A 16,489-nucleotide genomic window follows, 5' to 3' on the forward strand; every position below is an offset into this window, starting at 1 on the left:
TTAAAAGTAGGATGAGGCAAGCTTCCATAGCAGCCAGCCTCAGCCCCATGGGAGTTACCGAGTGACATGCTGGCTTCCAGCTATGGACTTTATCACACGGGAGAAGCTGAGGGATTCAAAAGCAATTATCTAGGGAAAGTCACATGATCGCGGCTAAGATTATCACATGACACCGTGATTGGAGAGGGCTTCACATGATTTCCCCGTAAATGATTTGTTGCTGGTTATTCCCAGGATAAGTCCTCTCTAATCATGGTGTGTGTGATAATCTTAGCTGCGATTGTGCCACTTCTCTGGATAATGCCTATTGGATCCCCCGATTTTCCCTCGTGTGATAAAGGCCTATGTCAGGTCACCATCAACCTGAGAGGAAAGCTCATCAGGAAGGAAGATGAAGAGGAGAAAGGTGGCCCACCACCATCGGTGGGATGGTATCTGGCCACAAGGAATGTTTGCTTTGTCTGTGGCACTCTCTCAACAGAGGAGTGAAGGCTCCTCTTACAACTGCCCAGAGCAATTTTAGGGTATTTAAAGTGAGTCATCACAGCGATCAGTAGTTTGATGTGGTCAGTCAATAAATGTGCCTTTTTGTTGTTGCTGCTGGTGGTGGTAACCCTATTTCAGTGCATGTGGTTTTGCTGACAGTAACAGGGCAATTCAGCATGGAACAAGAACTGTAAGTCATTTTTACCCCTTCTGAACTTCAGAGTCATGCTAGACCTCACAGAATCTGCTAGCAGATGATCTATGGCTGGGGCATTCTAATAAGGCAGACCTTAAGTGGTACAGAGCTTATGCTTGATCAACTAATGCAAATTTAAAATTGAACCAGTGCCCCATTTCACTTGGGTCTGCTGTACATGGTATCAAGCTGGTACGTTTGCCACCAAAGACACAACCATTACAGACATTGTACCATATGGCCAGTTGCATGCATGGAACAGCACACATGTAATCTGTGCCAGCTGTAACCATTTCAAACAAACATCATCTTAGTTTTCCATGACACATTCAAATGCATGACTCCCAATAACTGCACAATGATGAGGGCTTCAGTTTAGTTCTAAAATATGAATGTCCCTTCCATGTCTCAGACTGAAATATATATTGTAATTAATCCAATCTGACCTCCCTCCCCTCCTCAACCTATGGATAAGACTACTGCCCATGCTATCCATAAATACTGTGTTTTCATTGTGCTTTACATTAGGGATGGTTCAGCCCAATGTTGTTGTACTGGAACTCTTTATCATCCTTCACCATTGTTTATACTACGGATGCACAACTGTACTGAGGACAGAAGTGTCGATGCCCTCTTTCTTAGGAAGGTTATACCAGCATGTTCCATCAACCACAGTGAATAGAAGTACATGAATCATGAAGCCTGCCAGACATTGTTGGACTGCAAGTCCCAGTAGCCTGGGCCAGCATAGGCAAAAGTAAGGAACATAGGTAATTGCTGTTCAGCAGCATCTGCAGTGCTACCCGATGCCCCACCTTTCCCTTAAGCTCTAGGCTCTGTCCATCTCAAATCGAGCAAAAGGGGGGGAAATAGCACATGAAGCCTTCTCACCAATTTATGGATGACTCATCTCTGGGTAGACAAGGTGTTCTGCCCTATGAATCACACAATCCTTACCTCAAATCTTTTGTAATGTTCACTTAACACTGTGGAGCTATAGGAGTGGAAGCATGAAACCAAAGCCTCCTAAAAGCACCACAACACTTACAAATCTGCATGTTTCCTTTATTTTGTAAGTCCTACTCTCCCGCTCCTCACCCATTCCTAGCATGCTGGCCATTTTGTCTTTCACTCAGAATTCCACATTTCTCATTAATTGTTATTTGGCTTTAGCATGTTTTCTGGGTTGATTTGTATTGCTTTTTTTCTATGCCAATGCTGACTGTGTCCCTACTGGGGAAGGCATTTCAACCTACCACATATGGAGTGCAGTAGAGATGGGCAGAAAAACAGAAGTGGGTATAATTAATTAGCAGATGGCTTTTAACTTGGAGCTTCATGCCGATACTACCAATGAAATAATTTATTCTGGTTTTGTTTTTCTGTACCAACAAAGAATTCCTCACTTGGGAATTACTCTCCCTCTCCACACACAGGAGATTCCCATCTGACAATGTGGCATCGGATGCCAACTGGCTTTCTTCCCCCACCTATCCTACCTTCACATATACAACTGTATGTGCCTGTATTTTCTTTTAGTCCTTGGCATGCTAGCAACAACAACAGTGAAAGAAGAGCAATTTCACAGCAACAGGTGAGGTGTGGAAATGGCACTGTTAGGATGCATACCTAGAAAGGGCATATCTTTCCTCTCTCGTGCACACAACCATGCCAGTCTGTAACCCCCCAAGAGGCAGGATTTCACACAACACTACCTGCCAATATCATTGAAGGTAAAGTATGAGTCCCTCACCCAACACAATGAAATCCTGCGCATCTCTCTAGCCTATATGATTCTGGCGGTGGCCCAACTCCAAGCAGCATCCTTACTGTATTTTCACTACCCCTAAAACCAATTATAATGAACAAGTCTGTTTCCATGGAAACAATACAGTGACTCAGGACTTTGAGGCTGGCACTAAACATGACTGTGAACAGCAAAAGCTCAGGGAGATTTAGGATGCCAAAGGAATGAGAACGGAAGGGCCCCCCTCACTCAGGCAAGCTAGCACGCACACCCCACTCAGCATTGTATATACCCAGGGAAACGTGAGGACACACATGGCTCAAGTCTACTCTGGAGTCACAATGCCAAATTCCTCCATCTGATATCAGAGTAACTGCAGCATTTGGGAGTCACAACTGCAGCATGTTTACCAGAAGGCACACACCACTAGGCTAACAGAGAAATCGCACAGTACTAAAGTCACTTTTATACAGCCAAGATACCTGAATGTTCCCATTAGCATATACAAATCTCCAAATCCAAACCTGGAATGTCTGTAATATAACACTGCCCATTATCTCCCACACACACCTTCACTATGCAACACTCCTGTTTAAAGTAACCTTCCAACTGCTAGACTATTTGGGCTGCAGCACATGCCTTTCAGACAAATGAAATAATGTATTCCCAAATACCTGCATATTGTGAATTTAAACCAGAGCACTTATCAAAGAGAAAAAAGCCATCTTTGTTCAAATAAACTGAAATATACTTCTAGAGATCTTAGAACCATGTTGTGTAGCATTCCAAAACAATGGAGGAATAATTTATTTAATTCCCAACATTTTCTGTCTGTGGAGTCTATTGGACTTTACTAGGTTAAGCATTATTATTTTGGGTTCAGAAGCCTCGTAATCCTCCTAATCAGGAGAACTAGTCACATTTATTGTATCATCTGAGCTTCTCAACAATTCAGTGAGACAAGTCACTACATGGCCATCAGAGCAATGGGAAGCAGAAGCTGATAAAGAACTTCTTAAATCACTTCACCATTTGAGGCACCAACAAACTAGAATATGTACAAAGAAGAACACACAGGACAGTGTACAGTTTGGAAACCAAGTTCTATAAAGAACTGTTAAAGAGGTGCGTATACAGTATTTAGCCTAGGGCCTAAATACCCTAAAGGCACCAGATTCCCTCTGATCTTGGAAGATAAACAGGGTCAGCCCTGGTAAGTATGTGGATGGAAGACCGCCAACTAATACCAAGTGCTGTAGGCTATTTTCAAGAGGAAGGAACTGATAAACCACATCTGAATATTCCTTGCCTAAGAAAACCCTATGAAATTAATGGGGTCAAGATAAGTCAACAGGCACACACATGCACATTTAGTCTAAAGAACAAAATATTAAAGGGAGACACACTCATGGGCTTTACGTGGGGCCCATTGCAGAAGACAGAAAAGATGACAGATTGGCTGGAACCAATTGATGGGAATTGCTGAGAAATAAGTTTCAGATGAACAGCAGTGTAAATATCCTAACAGTAACAGTACAACAGGCAGTACTACGGAGTGGTGGGATTTTTATCTAATTATTTGATTAGATAAAAGAGATGCTACAGTAGTAACCTGTATTGCAAAGACTGCATTAAGTAAGGGGTTATGCTAGATGAGTGATGGGGAACCTTTGGCGTGCTGCAGCCAATGATACGGGACCATGGGGTTGTAGTTAAAATACCTGAGAGAACAAAGCATCTTAATCTTAGCCTACTCCATGAGAATCTGAAGATTTCAGTAGTTATCAATGATATTCAGTACCTCAGGACTTTCTTCTTTGTGAACAACACACACTTAAAAATCATGCCTGCTTTTTCTGAACAGAAATGTTATTTTTGCACAGAAAGGTTGTTTTTATGCAAAACCCACCATTTTTGTGCAAGTAACAATATATATGTATGGGTTATTGGGTGTACTGAAAATGTGTTTTAAGTGCAAAAAAAACCCCAAAGAATCATTTTCTGACCCCAAAGCATGTGTTTTACAGCAAACAAATGTTCAAACAAGTGACAAAGAAGTGAAAACCATCTTGCCACTATTCTGTATTTTCTTGGCAGGGTGTCTTCATATTTGAGACATGTTTTTTTCACTGAGCATAACAAAACATATGAGTATTCTTTAGATCACTGCCAAGAACACTTAGGGCACAATAAAACAGCAAAGATGGCACAGGCTCCATTCACAATATTGGTAGAGACATGTGTGCAGCTATCCTCTGTTATTGTATTTGCACAAGTGTCGGAAACATACAGGCCTTTCTCGAAGCTTGGAAAAGTTACTTTTTGAGCTATAACTCCGTGAATTCGCCAGCCACCACTGGCCATTCTGGGAGTTGTCACCTTAAAAAGTAATTTGTCATCTGAAAAATTATTCTTCCTTTCCTGCTGGTACTTGGATTGAAGCAACCCCCATTTTGCTCTTGCAAAACTGAAAATGAAAGCACGGCAACCAACAAATCTGAATTAATTTAAAGCTTCCTGACTTTTCATTGGACTGTGGCAGCTTAAGTAAATTTGCCACCTGAAGTAAAGAATAAGATTGCGTCTTTTCCCATCTTTTATCTACAAAACCTGACTGGACTGGTAATTGAGTCTTCTCATTTTTATTAATCGTCACTGGAAATAGAAGAGCATTCTCCAGTGGAATCTAATGGTTCCATATCAGCATGGCTTGAATCCATTCCTGACTTTACTCCAGACTTCTAAAAGAATTGTCCAATGCACTGAACCATATTCCTAAAATACATTCAGCACCTTGGATAGCAACTTTAAAGCTAATAAAATCTTGGAACAGAGTCCCATGAGAGCCAGCACAGCAAGTGATGTTCTCTACTACACCTGAAGCCAACAAACTGGATTAGGGGATGCAGGGCAGTTTGCACCGCACACAACTCTCTTCTCCAACACCATGGTGCTTCTTTCCACCATCTGCCAGCTTAATGTTTGGGCTAGGCATGGACTATGCTATGATGTAGAATATTAACCCATTTGCATGGGAAATGCTGTCTAGAAATTACAGATTTGCTAGTACCTTTTCAAAGCAATACTGTCCTGACTTTACAATGACCCTAGGATAACATCAGCCTATTCTGCCCAAGTCATCTTGCTAGATATATTTGAATAGCTCACTAGACTAAAGGAAGCAATTCCATTTTAATGGAGGTTCACTTTTTATAAATCTGTAACTACATTTGTCAAAAGCTGGAATCTGAACATATGAACAGCAAAGGGGTAGTAAAACCTCTAGTTAGTTCATCTCCACAATCAATTACCCATCATATGAATCTAGTACATGTGATCTACCAGTTGCTACTATTATCACAGGTAAAAGCACTGTGCGATAGATGCAACGTTCAGGAGTTCTTATTATCAGCTTCAGCTGATACATCAACTGTACCCCTTCTTGGAATTAGAAGACCTACACATGACAGTGCACCCTCTGGTGACCACAAGGCTGGACTTTAGCAATATGCTCTACACTGGACTATCTCTGTACCAAATTCAAAAGCTTCATTTAGTTCAAAATATAACAATTCTAGGATTGTGTAGACCATGTGTAGGTCTTGTGTTGTCCATTTGTAGGTCCTCCAATTCTAGGAATGATTGCTGGTACAGTGGACCCTTGTTATACGCTGGGGTTTGGTTCCAAGATCCCCCGTGTATAACAAAATCTGTGGATGCTCAAGTCCCATTAAATATAATGACATAGGAAAATGGTGTCCCTTATAAAAAAATGGAAAATCAAGGTTTGCTATTTGAAATTTATACTTTTTTTTAACATTTTTCAAACCATGGATGCTTGAATCCGTGTATAAAAAATCTGTGTATAAGAAGGGCCGACTGTACATCTAGGAGTGAGCACATCACACCAGTATTAAAATCACTCCATTGGCTGCCAGTTAGTTTGCAGGCAAAGTACAAAGTGCTGGTGATTACTTTTAAAGCCCTACATGGCTGGAAATAGTCAGTGAAAAATGCACCATAAATAGTAAAAAAGACTTTTAGTGTTGGGCAGAAGTCACTGAAGGTCAGTCTGAGCTGTAATAGTCAAATATAGACAAATTAATCTGTACACTGCTAACTTTGAGTTGTAAGGATTTAGGTTAATTTGCTGGGATTTGAACCTTTTAGCAGATTTACTTGTACTAGGCATACATACAAAGGAAACATTGGCGGGTTACACACCGCCATTTAGTACGTAATGAATACGTACTAGGGTTAGGAAGGGGCGGTGCTTCCGCACCCCCCTAACCCTAGTACGTATTCTGTACGTACAATATGGCGGCGGCCGTTCCACACGGCGGCCACCATATTTACGTATTGGACGCTGTGCATCCGCACGTGTCGCGGCGTCTATGATGTCGCTAGTCCGCCCCTGGCGCCTCGCGACGTCATAGAGGCGTCGCTTAAAGAAGCTCCATTTTGGAGCTTCTTTTTCGGTCCGTGCGGGAGCCGCACGGTGTGGCTGCTGCGGCTCCCGCACGGAGCAAGCGGAGGTGGCGGCAGACTGCCGCAAAGCGGCGGTCTGTAACCTGCCATAGTTTCTTTGGCAAGATTGGAATCAATTCTACTTCCTATCTTGACATTAATCAGAGCTTTAACTATTTATAAAATCAAACATTCTCACCACATGTCCTCTTCTCAGCATTACCCCAGCTAATATATAAAAGTAATTACTGAACACATATGTCAAGGAAGAAGAGAGAAAGGTGAAACTTTGAGTAAGCTAGTCACTGACAAGGTTCTTAATTTGTTGGAGCTGACTAAGGTTATTCTGTTTGTCAAATGCTATTTATTTACCTACTAGGTGGGATTGGTTCCAGTGGTGCAGACAGATTTTGCCACATGAGTGCCTATGAGTTTTTGGGCTTTTTTTCAACACAGAATCTCATCGCCCAGATTCATCATCCCATTGCTTTCCAACAGCAGTCCTGAGTAGCTCTGCCCTGTGTTGTCTTGCCTAGGCAAAGAATAAATCTGTGTAAGTTTTGCTATTTCCCCCACCTGCAAGGCAGGAGCATTTCATTTTAAGAAACAAAGGCACATTACAGACCGCCCTAAAGCGGGCGGTCTGCCGCCGCCATCATTAGCTATGCCGAGAAGCCCAGGTGGCCAGACCGCGAGGCTTCCCGGTGCAGCTAAAAAAGAGCACCAAAATGGCGCTCCTTTTTGGCCCCCAGAAGTGGCGCCGCAAGGCGCGAGGCGCGCACTCATGGCATCACTTCTGCCCGCCACATCCAGACGCTGTGTGTCCGAGACGTAAATATGGAGGCGCCCATGTGGACGGGCGCCGCCATTTACTACGCGCTCTGTGCGTCCTAGGAACGGGACCATTTAGGAAAGTGAGACCCTTCCTAACCCTAGGACGTGCGGAGCGCGGAGCGCGTAGTAAATGGCAGTGTGTAACGCGCCAAAGTTATCATTCAGCTAGCCTGTTAATGCAAGCACCAAAGCCATAATTGTTCACTTCTAGTAGAATTTGTTTGTACAAACTAACAACTTCATGTCTGTGATACGGGTGCCTATTGAGGGAAACAGTTGGACGGGGGAAGAAAGAGAAAGGGAGAGCCTGGTTGACTAGAAAGACAGATATCAGTATCATAAGACTGTGCTGATCTCTAGGATGTATCTGCCCCCATTATTTCTAATGTGAAAGTCTCCAGATTTCAAGCATGCCTGAAAATAACAACAACAACAACAGATATTTTAAAGAATATATTTATTTTTAAGAAAGCTGTTGAGACAGATCTCTTCCAGCAGACCTTTCCTGAATAAATTCCTGGCCACCAAAAGAAAGGAAATCTACCTTTTGATTTGGCCTTACTATAGCCATTGTTTATCATTATTTGTGAATTTTAAGTATGTTTTAATTTTAATCTGTTTAATTGTATTTTAAGTGGGGGGGTGGGAATGATGGTTTTTGTATGTATATTTTAATGTTGTAAGCCGCCCCGATTGCATTTCATAGAGGGGTGGGATATAAATAAATTTTATTATTATTATTATTATTATTATTATTTCTTTCCCACCTCTCCTCAAGGTAGGTACAACATAAGGAAGTTGAAGTAAATGTCCCCCAGAGAACCTACGTGTATGGGATGGATTATAGGGGACTAGGTAATCCTGTAGGTAACCTGGACCTACAGACTAATTTGAAATAGCTCTCTCTTTGAAATAGCTACTATTCTATCTGGCCTGTAAACAGCTTTGGTACCAAGGTACAGTATAAGTACACCCCCTGCCATTTTCTTGATAACTTATGTTTCTGGGGGCCTTCATATTCATAATGTATGGTAATTAAATTATATCCATCTTCTCATCTCCTCCCTCTTTAACTTAGGATAGGGCATTTTTTATTTTAGTTAGTTTAAGTATTTTAACCCAGCAGAGGGGGGGTGGGGAGAAATTATTCCGAGGATGGGAATTGTTTCTTAGGAAAATGAGTTGAGAGAAAGAGGAACTGTATGGGGGAAATGCCAAATAAGGGAAAGGAAGCAGAAATGGTAGGAATATATTTGATGATAGATTTTTCCCTCTGTCTGAGAAGGAGGGGTGGGAAATGGCTGGGATTACAGCAAGGAAGGAAATGCCTTGGTTTGGATCTGAAAGCAAGTCAATGTGTTCATTTTAAGGCCATATCCATCCTTGGTTTTCTATTTGAAAAGCAAAATGTGGGAAGCATTGAGAACATGTACACTTTTTTGGAATGTAGAATGGCTCAGATGAAATGGAAGTCTGAGATGTGTGAACAGTGTGAGTAGTCTAACTCTACTACATGTTTCCAGTGTCCTATCTTTTTCATCATACCATAGTAAAGTACCCATGAGTTTTAGTTGCTAGCTTTTCCCAAGAGATATTTTCCAGAACATGAGTATGAAAAAACTGACAGTGGTGGAATGGTTGGACAAACATACAGTGCAAATCACACATCTGCCAAAACGAAGGGACAGATTTGCAAAGGAAGGATTAGTGGGTGGTCAGGGTCTTAAACCTTAATAGGTTTGCACTTAACAGTTCTTCCCTGAAATGATTTTTGGACAATTTTTATATTCCACAGTTGGGATCCAAAATGAAAAAGGAATTCAGCATCTTACTGTGGAAAATACAGTATTTGAAGAAGGGCACCTGCAGGTGAATAAAGGAATAACTGCCCCTCTCTCCAGTTGTCTGGTACAAAAGTTCTCAGCTCTTGCTATTCAGTACAGGGGGGAAATAAGGCATAGAACTGAATGTATTCCTTCTCTGTCCATTGGGTTACCACTTGTAACATTTCTGGAAGGGCCATTAGACTGGACCTTTGATACAAGGGACTCTGACAGGGCCCATAAATATCATAAGTAAAATAAATACACTTGAGTAGATACTGGTAAAAGAGAGCCTTAGCAAAAGAGAGCCAATTTGATGTACTGGTTTGTGTGTTAGACTAGGACACTGGGAAAACAGGGTTTGAATCCCCACTCAGCCATGAAAGTCCACTGGGTAATCTTAAAACAAGTCACATCCTCTCATCCCAAAGGCAAAGGCAAAGTCCCTTTGAACAAAGTTTCCAAGAAAATTCTGGCCATGATAGAGTAGTCTTATGGTCACCATGTGTCAGAAATTATTTGAAGTTATGCAACAACAAATATATTAGTACACCCTTTTCCTGCACCCCATGGTCATCTTAGCTCATGGCTGATGAAAAAAGTTTCTAGAAGAAAAGGGTAAATTGAACTATGGTGCTCTGGAGACTAGCAAGAGAGTCTGAAGCAGGACATATTGTGTAATACCGCATCAGTCTTCATCCTCTGTAATTAGACAGTCTACACACATGTATACACACACACACACACACACTATAAATAAGTTACTATTACGAGCCAGAAATTATTCTATGGGACATAAACATAACTTCATTAATACCTAACTTTCACCTTAAAGAGTGCAAACAATTTTCTATCACAACCATCAGCTTGTATCTTAATCCACTATTCCTCACTCTTAATCTGCCTTGCACTGTTCTCTCTGTTTTCTATCTCATTTCCACACTTGCCATCCCTGCTTATATGGTACCATGCAGTCTTTGCATCAATAGAAGTATTTTTGGTAATGTTTCCCACCCCAAAACTCTTCCCCCAGTTAATTTCAATAGCTATCAACAGTCAATTTTGAAAAAGCATCTTCTTTCTGGTGCCAATATATATATATATATCTGGTTGCTTCCAGATCACCAAACAGCTTTAAAGTCACTATCCCACTTTGCTGCCTATGTCACCTCACTGCTCAGATATGGTTTTGTATACCACTTAGCTACTACAAATGCACTGAATGAGGGTCTGCCTCTGAAAACAGACCAGACATTCCAGTTGGCTCAGAATGTAGCTGCAAGACAGCATGCACACTGGGATTAGGCAATGGGAACTCTGCCATCTTCACAGTTTCCCAGTCCAGCTCACTTCCAAGACCAGTTCTAAGAAATGGCTTTGACCCAGTCACACTCTGGGACCAGGGTGCCTGAAAGGTGGCTTCTCTCCATCTGTACTTTTCCCAAGCTCAAGGTTTTCCTAGAATGCCCTTCTCTGTATGCACCCACTAAGTAAGGTGTGGCAGATGGCTACCAGAGAGAGGGCCTCTTTAGTAGTAGCACTCTAGCTTTGGAATACCCTTACCAGAAAGGTTCCCTTGACAATGTCCTGAGTATCATTTCAGTGCCACATGAGGACATATTTTTCACAAACCTTTTAATCTGTTTTAGTTTAAAGTTGTATTTACTCTCTATAACTATTTCAATACAGGCATGTTTTTATTACTGTTTTTCTTGTTAGTGAATTTTGGTTTTAAAAAAAACCCTTTTGACTTAAAACTATGTTCACAGCGGGAGGAACAATACACCACTTGCCTGTATTGCACTTTAGCCATTGCAGAATGATTCCACAAACCCAAATGCAAAGCAAGTGGTGAAACAGAGACTGGCTTGCTGCCGAGAGTAATGCTGTAACAGAAGGAGCATAGATTGGATGGTGAACACAACAGGGGACATATTCAGACTAAAAATTTGTATCAGACCTGGAGCTGTGCTTCTCAATAGGAAACCTGAAAACTGAGAAACTACAGTAAAATATCCCCGTATTTTATCTTAAAACTCCCTCAAGGTTAGCTCTTCAACTAGTCCCCTTTTGCAGCTTGAGACTTGGCTTTTAGACATTGAGATAAGGAGTAACAATACATGTTTCATTCAAAAATTGCCCACAAATCTCACACAATCACATTGCAAACAGCATTCATACTCAGTGAGGGTAGTCATGCTAACAGGGAAAACTGGCCTCCTCTGAACAAATATTGCTATCTGATGATACAGCAATATTCAGGAACAGCTCTCCAGAACAAAGATGTCAGAGACCCCTTACTTCAGAAACAACAACTTTCTTTTCATCATCCCTCCACAAACTCACTGTCTGGAAAGGCATTACCTTTCACTCATCTCTGTGTTCCAGACCTCTTTTGGATGCAAAGATGCTCCCATTTCAGAGTAATCTGATTTGTGCCTCCATAATTATTGTCCCAAAGAAACCACACACGGGAGCAACCAAGAAGGATGGATGTGTTTTGTCTCCTCTTATACTACAGTATTTAAGAAGTGAAAGATAGTTATTTCCTCCCTTATTTCCTCTCTTATTTTTCTTTCTTATCTGGTGCTGCTCACTAAAGTCTTGCTGGAAGACATGTTTTGCTTCCTCATGCCCCTTCAAAATTAAATCGGGGAGCTACTAGCACCGCTTTTGGAAATGCAAGCGGGGGAATCCCACTCCACCAGGGAAGGTCCGGAGAGAGAGGAAGAGAGACAGACTCAAAAAATAAAACAAAAAACCTGGAAGGGCTTATTTAAGTGAGGAGTTTGGGGACTTCAGTGGTTAGGGTAATTATCTGGGAAAATGGGACAGCAAAAGCAAGAGGAAGCCCCGCAGAAGCCTCAGAGTTGCCCACTGAACATGGGATCCTCCAAACCAGGTTCTTGCTACCAACCATTCAGCAGGCTAAGGGGGAAATCCCTAAAAGATTCTCTCTATGTTGCAAATGTCCTCGGCTGAGCCATCCCATGCCACTGCCCCAAAGTGCTCAGGCTCTGTTGGCCCCAAGGAAGGCCAAATAATTTCTGCAAAACTTCCCCTTGTGATTGGAGCCATGCCTTGGCATTAGCTTAACCAAACCAGGCAAACCTCGCATCTCGGAGCCCAGAGATCCCTGCAGCCTTCTTCCCTACCCCCCAGACCTGTGGATCAACCAGCTAAACCTCCCGGCTGCTCCGCAGCTCAACCATCTCATCAATGTGCTCTATTGGTATTGGATCTCTACATGCTAAGAGTCACAGTGAACATGTGGATAAGAGAGATAGAGAGATAAAGAGGGATAGAGAGATGATAGATAGATAGAAAGAAAGACAGACAGCTGAGAGAGGGGGGAGTGAGGGAGGGAGGGAGATGATAGATAGATAGATAAGATAGATGATAGAGAGAGAAGATAGATAGATGAGAGACACAGAGAGATGATAGATAGATAAGATAGATGATAGAGAGAGAAGATAGATAGATGGACAGATAGATAGATAGATAGATAGATAGATAGATGAATGAGAGAGACTGCAAGAGAATCCACTCCTGGACCATCCCGGGTGGGAGTGCCACGGGGTAAAGAGAGAGCAAGAGAGAGAGACTTTCAGGGCCAACTCGCCTGTCATCAAACCCCGAGAGCTCCCTCAGGGCCAGCTCCCTCCAGGAGGCAGGCTGCATGCGATCCGACTGTAACAGAAGCCTTTGAGTTCTTAGAGATAGCCGTGTTAGTCTGTAGACTCAGTAGCAGAGAGAGCTCTTGGAGCCCCTCGGAGACTCCCCGGAGGAAAGACACGGGCACCAAAGCTCAGGCTGCCAATGTCTTTCTCTCAAGGAGTCTCAGAGGTGCTGCAGCAAGATCTCTCTCGGCAAGCAGTTGAGGCGGAAGACCAGAAGGGGTCCTGGCTGGCCTGGGAAGCCAAGGGGGCTTCTGGGATCCTGGGATGCTCCTAGACTTGGAAGGGAGCCCTCAGGGGCCATCCAGCCTGACTCTCAGACCCCAGGAAGCATCTCCCCGGCAGCCTCTGCGCCCAAAAGGAGGAGACCCCACCGCCCTCCCCTTCCCCACCTTCCCCTCCCAGCCCAAATACCTTGGGAAACAGGGAGCAGCTCCAGGGACCTCCGCCTCATCTCAGGGCTTCCCAGCCAGGGCTGCCGCTGCATCTCCCTCCCTTCTGTCCCAGCCAGAGCAGAGAGAGGCGGCGAGGAGGAGGAGGAGGAGGAGGAGGAGGAGGACCCTCTCCAGCCTTCCTCCCTCCCTTCCTTGGTCTCCTCGGGGCTGAGCTCCTACCCTCCTCAGCCCCCTCGCATTGCGCACGCGCGGCCTCAAAAGGAGGGGAACCCCCCCCCCACTACTTCCACAAGAGCAGCAGCAGCTCCCAGGGCTCTGGCTGGTCCTCCTGCCCCCGCACCGCGCGCGCGCACCCCTCTGCCTGGAGAAGATGTGTCCCTGTGCGCGCGCCTGCCTGACTGCCCGGCTTGCAAGGCTTGCAATGCTTGCTCTCTCTGCTCTGCAGAGCCAGCCTTCAGCTGGCTGCCCCCGCTTCCTCTCATCACCAGACTGAGGAGGGAGCCTAGAAGCCAGCAGCAGCAGCAGGCGGAATGGGGCCAGCTGAGGGACACTCCCCTTGGTTCCCTCCGATCCTGAAGGAGAGGGTGGCTGGGAGGGTAAGGGACAGGGGGACCAGATCATAATAATGATGATAATAATAATGATAACAATAATAATCATAGTACACTCATCCCTCTGTGGGTCAACTTTCCACAGACGCTGACCATAGAACTGCACTGGAGGAGCTACAAAGGCCTAGTCGAGTGATCTCTCCAGGAATCTCTAGGTCTTTCAGGGCAACTTTTAGTGAAAGTTGACCATAGAATTGCACTGGAGGACTCAGAGATTCCTAGAGAGAATACTCTACTAGGCATTTGTAGCTCCTCCAGTACAGTTCTATGGTCAGTGTCTGTTGGACGTTGAACACAGAGTTGCACTGGAGGAGCTAGAGATTCCTAGAGAGGTGTAAAAATATGGTGTTTTTGTTATTTGCGCTTTTTCCATATTCACAGAGGTCTTGTGCCCCTAACCCTAGCAAATATGGAGGGACAAGCGTAATTTTATTTCTTACCTGCCTATCCTCACAGCTCGCGTCAGGTTACAACATAGTTAAAACACAACCGTTACATAAAATGCAGAGATTATTAAGCTGCATAAAATGCACATACTAAGAGATCTACGCAATATTTATATTACAATATGTAGAACAATAATTACATATAAAATTCACATTTTAAAATGCACAAATTAAAAACTGAAATTTTATATTTAATAATCCGCAAAAATGGAAGGGGAAAAAAATAAAAAGGAGGGCATGACCCAAGAAGAAGCTAAAAATAATTTTTAAAAAACCACTCCTAGAAATGTAAACTCATGCTTCTTAGCTGTGCTCAGAATGCTAGACTGGATATTTTGGGACAGGAGGTTGAAAAGCAGGACGTGTCTTTGGAAAAGGAGGACCAAGCTTGGTTGACTATTGTATCAATACTTAGGTGTTTATCACACAGAGGTTTTTGGAGCTTTTGGCAGCTCAGTTCCAACGTGACTGCGGGTCCAACGATGCAAATTCATGCTAAAGTGTGGTGTATTTTCTCACGTGATTGATTTCTATGTGGGGTTCTTATGAGGCGCTTCCGTATTCAATCTGCACTGACTCCTCCTTTTGGTGAATTTGGAAACAAGCGAATTCACCAAAATCTGCTTATAAGCTCACTTCAATTTCACTTCGAATTGCTCTGGTGTGGAAGATCACTCCGATGTTGCCCCCCCCCTTGGCCTCCTGCGTCCTGCTCCTTCATCCCTCTCCTCCTTCTCCACCCCATTTTCCCCCTCTGCCACCCATCCTATCATCCTCTGCATGCTCCTGCATCCCCATCTTGCCCCCTCTGCCACCCTGCCACCTATCCCATCCCCTGCCTATTCCTGCACCCCAATCATCCCCCCTCCTTCACCCTACCACCTATCATCATCATCCCCTGACTGCTCTTTCACCCCAATCCTGGCCCCAGTGACCCCCTGTGACCTATCCCATCATCCCCTGACTGCTCCTTCACCCCAATGAAGGATGACAGCTAAGGAAGGGGCAGGGAAGGATGACAGTGTCCAGAGCCCCATTGAGCATGTGCAAGGGTGCCAATTCGAATCATTGAACTCTCAAAGTATGTTCTGGTGTGGTAATACAATGTGCACTCACCACACTTTCCTTGAATCCGCATCACGTGACTTGTCTGGAATAGAACTGACTCCGCTTCCCCCTCGATTCAGAAGGGCAATGGAAAGGCAACCAGGTATGATGAAACATCACATTTTAACGTGAATTTGCATTGCTAGACAGGAGTGACTCCGGATCTGGTGTGAAAAAACATATTTCACATTGCTAGAATAGAAGTGACTGCGGATCTGAACTGCAAACCCCCCACGTGTGATTAGGCCCTTAGGTGAAGCTGAAAACACTCATATAGAAATGTAAATTCCTACTTCTTAGTCATGCTCCAAATGGAGGGCATTTGGGGAATTTCTCCTGAGCAGAAAGTTGAAAGTAGGACATGTCTTGAAAAAGGACGACCAAGCCTAGTTGACTAGTATGTCAACATCCCATAGTTGAGTAGTGTGTCAGCATCTATAGTAGACTAGTGTGTCTGCATCCATAGTAGACTAGTGTGTCAGCATCCATGGTTGGCTAGTGTGTCAACATCCATGGTTGGCTGGTGTGTCAATGTCCATGGTTGGCTGGTGTGTCAGCATCCATGCTTGGCTGGTGTGTCAACACTTAGATGAAGCTGAGAACACCCATAGAAGTTGTTGTTGTTGTTGTTGTTATTAACCTTTATTTATAAAGTGCTGTAAATTTACACAGTGCTGTACATACTGTTCCAGATGGAAGA

The 16,489-nt window shown here is 43.6% G+C and overlaps 1 protein-coding gene across 1 annotated transcript in view; it reads right to left on the reverse strand.

Moving 5' to 3' along the window:
* The window catches only part of CHST1 (carbohydrate sulfotransferase 1), a 36,675-nt gene extending 22,901 nt beyond the window's left edge, over nt 1–13,774 (reverse strand). Inside the window, exon 1 of the mRNA XM_042447171.1 lies at nt 13,645–13,774. The gene's annotated coding sequence lies outside the window, so the exon portion shown is untranslated. The remainder of the gene's footprint in view (nt 1–13,644) is intronic.
* Nucleotides 13,775–16,489: the final 2,715 nt, after the last annotated feature.

This window comes from Sceloporus undulatus, chromosome 1, assembly GCF_019175285.1.
Source record: "Sceloporus undulatus isolate JIND9_A2432 ecotype Alabama chromosome 1, SceUnd_v1.1, whole genome shotgun sequence".
NCBI classification, from domain to species: domain Eukaryota; kingdom Metazoa; phylum Chordata; class Lepidosauria; order Squamata; family Phrynosomatidae; genus Sceloporus; species Sceloporus undulatus.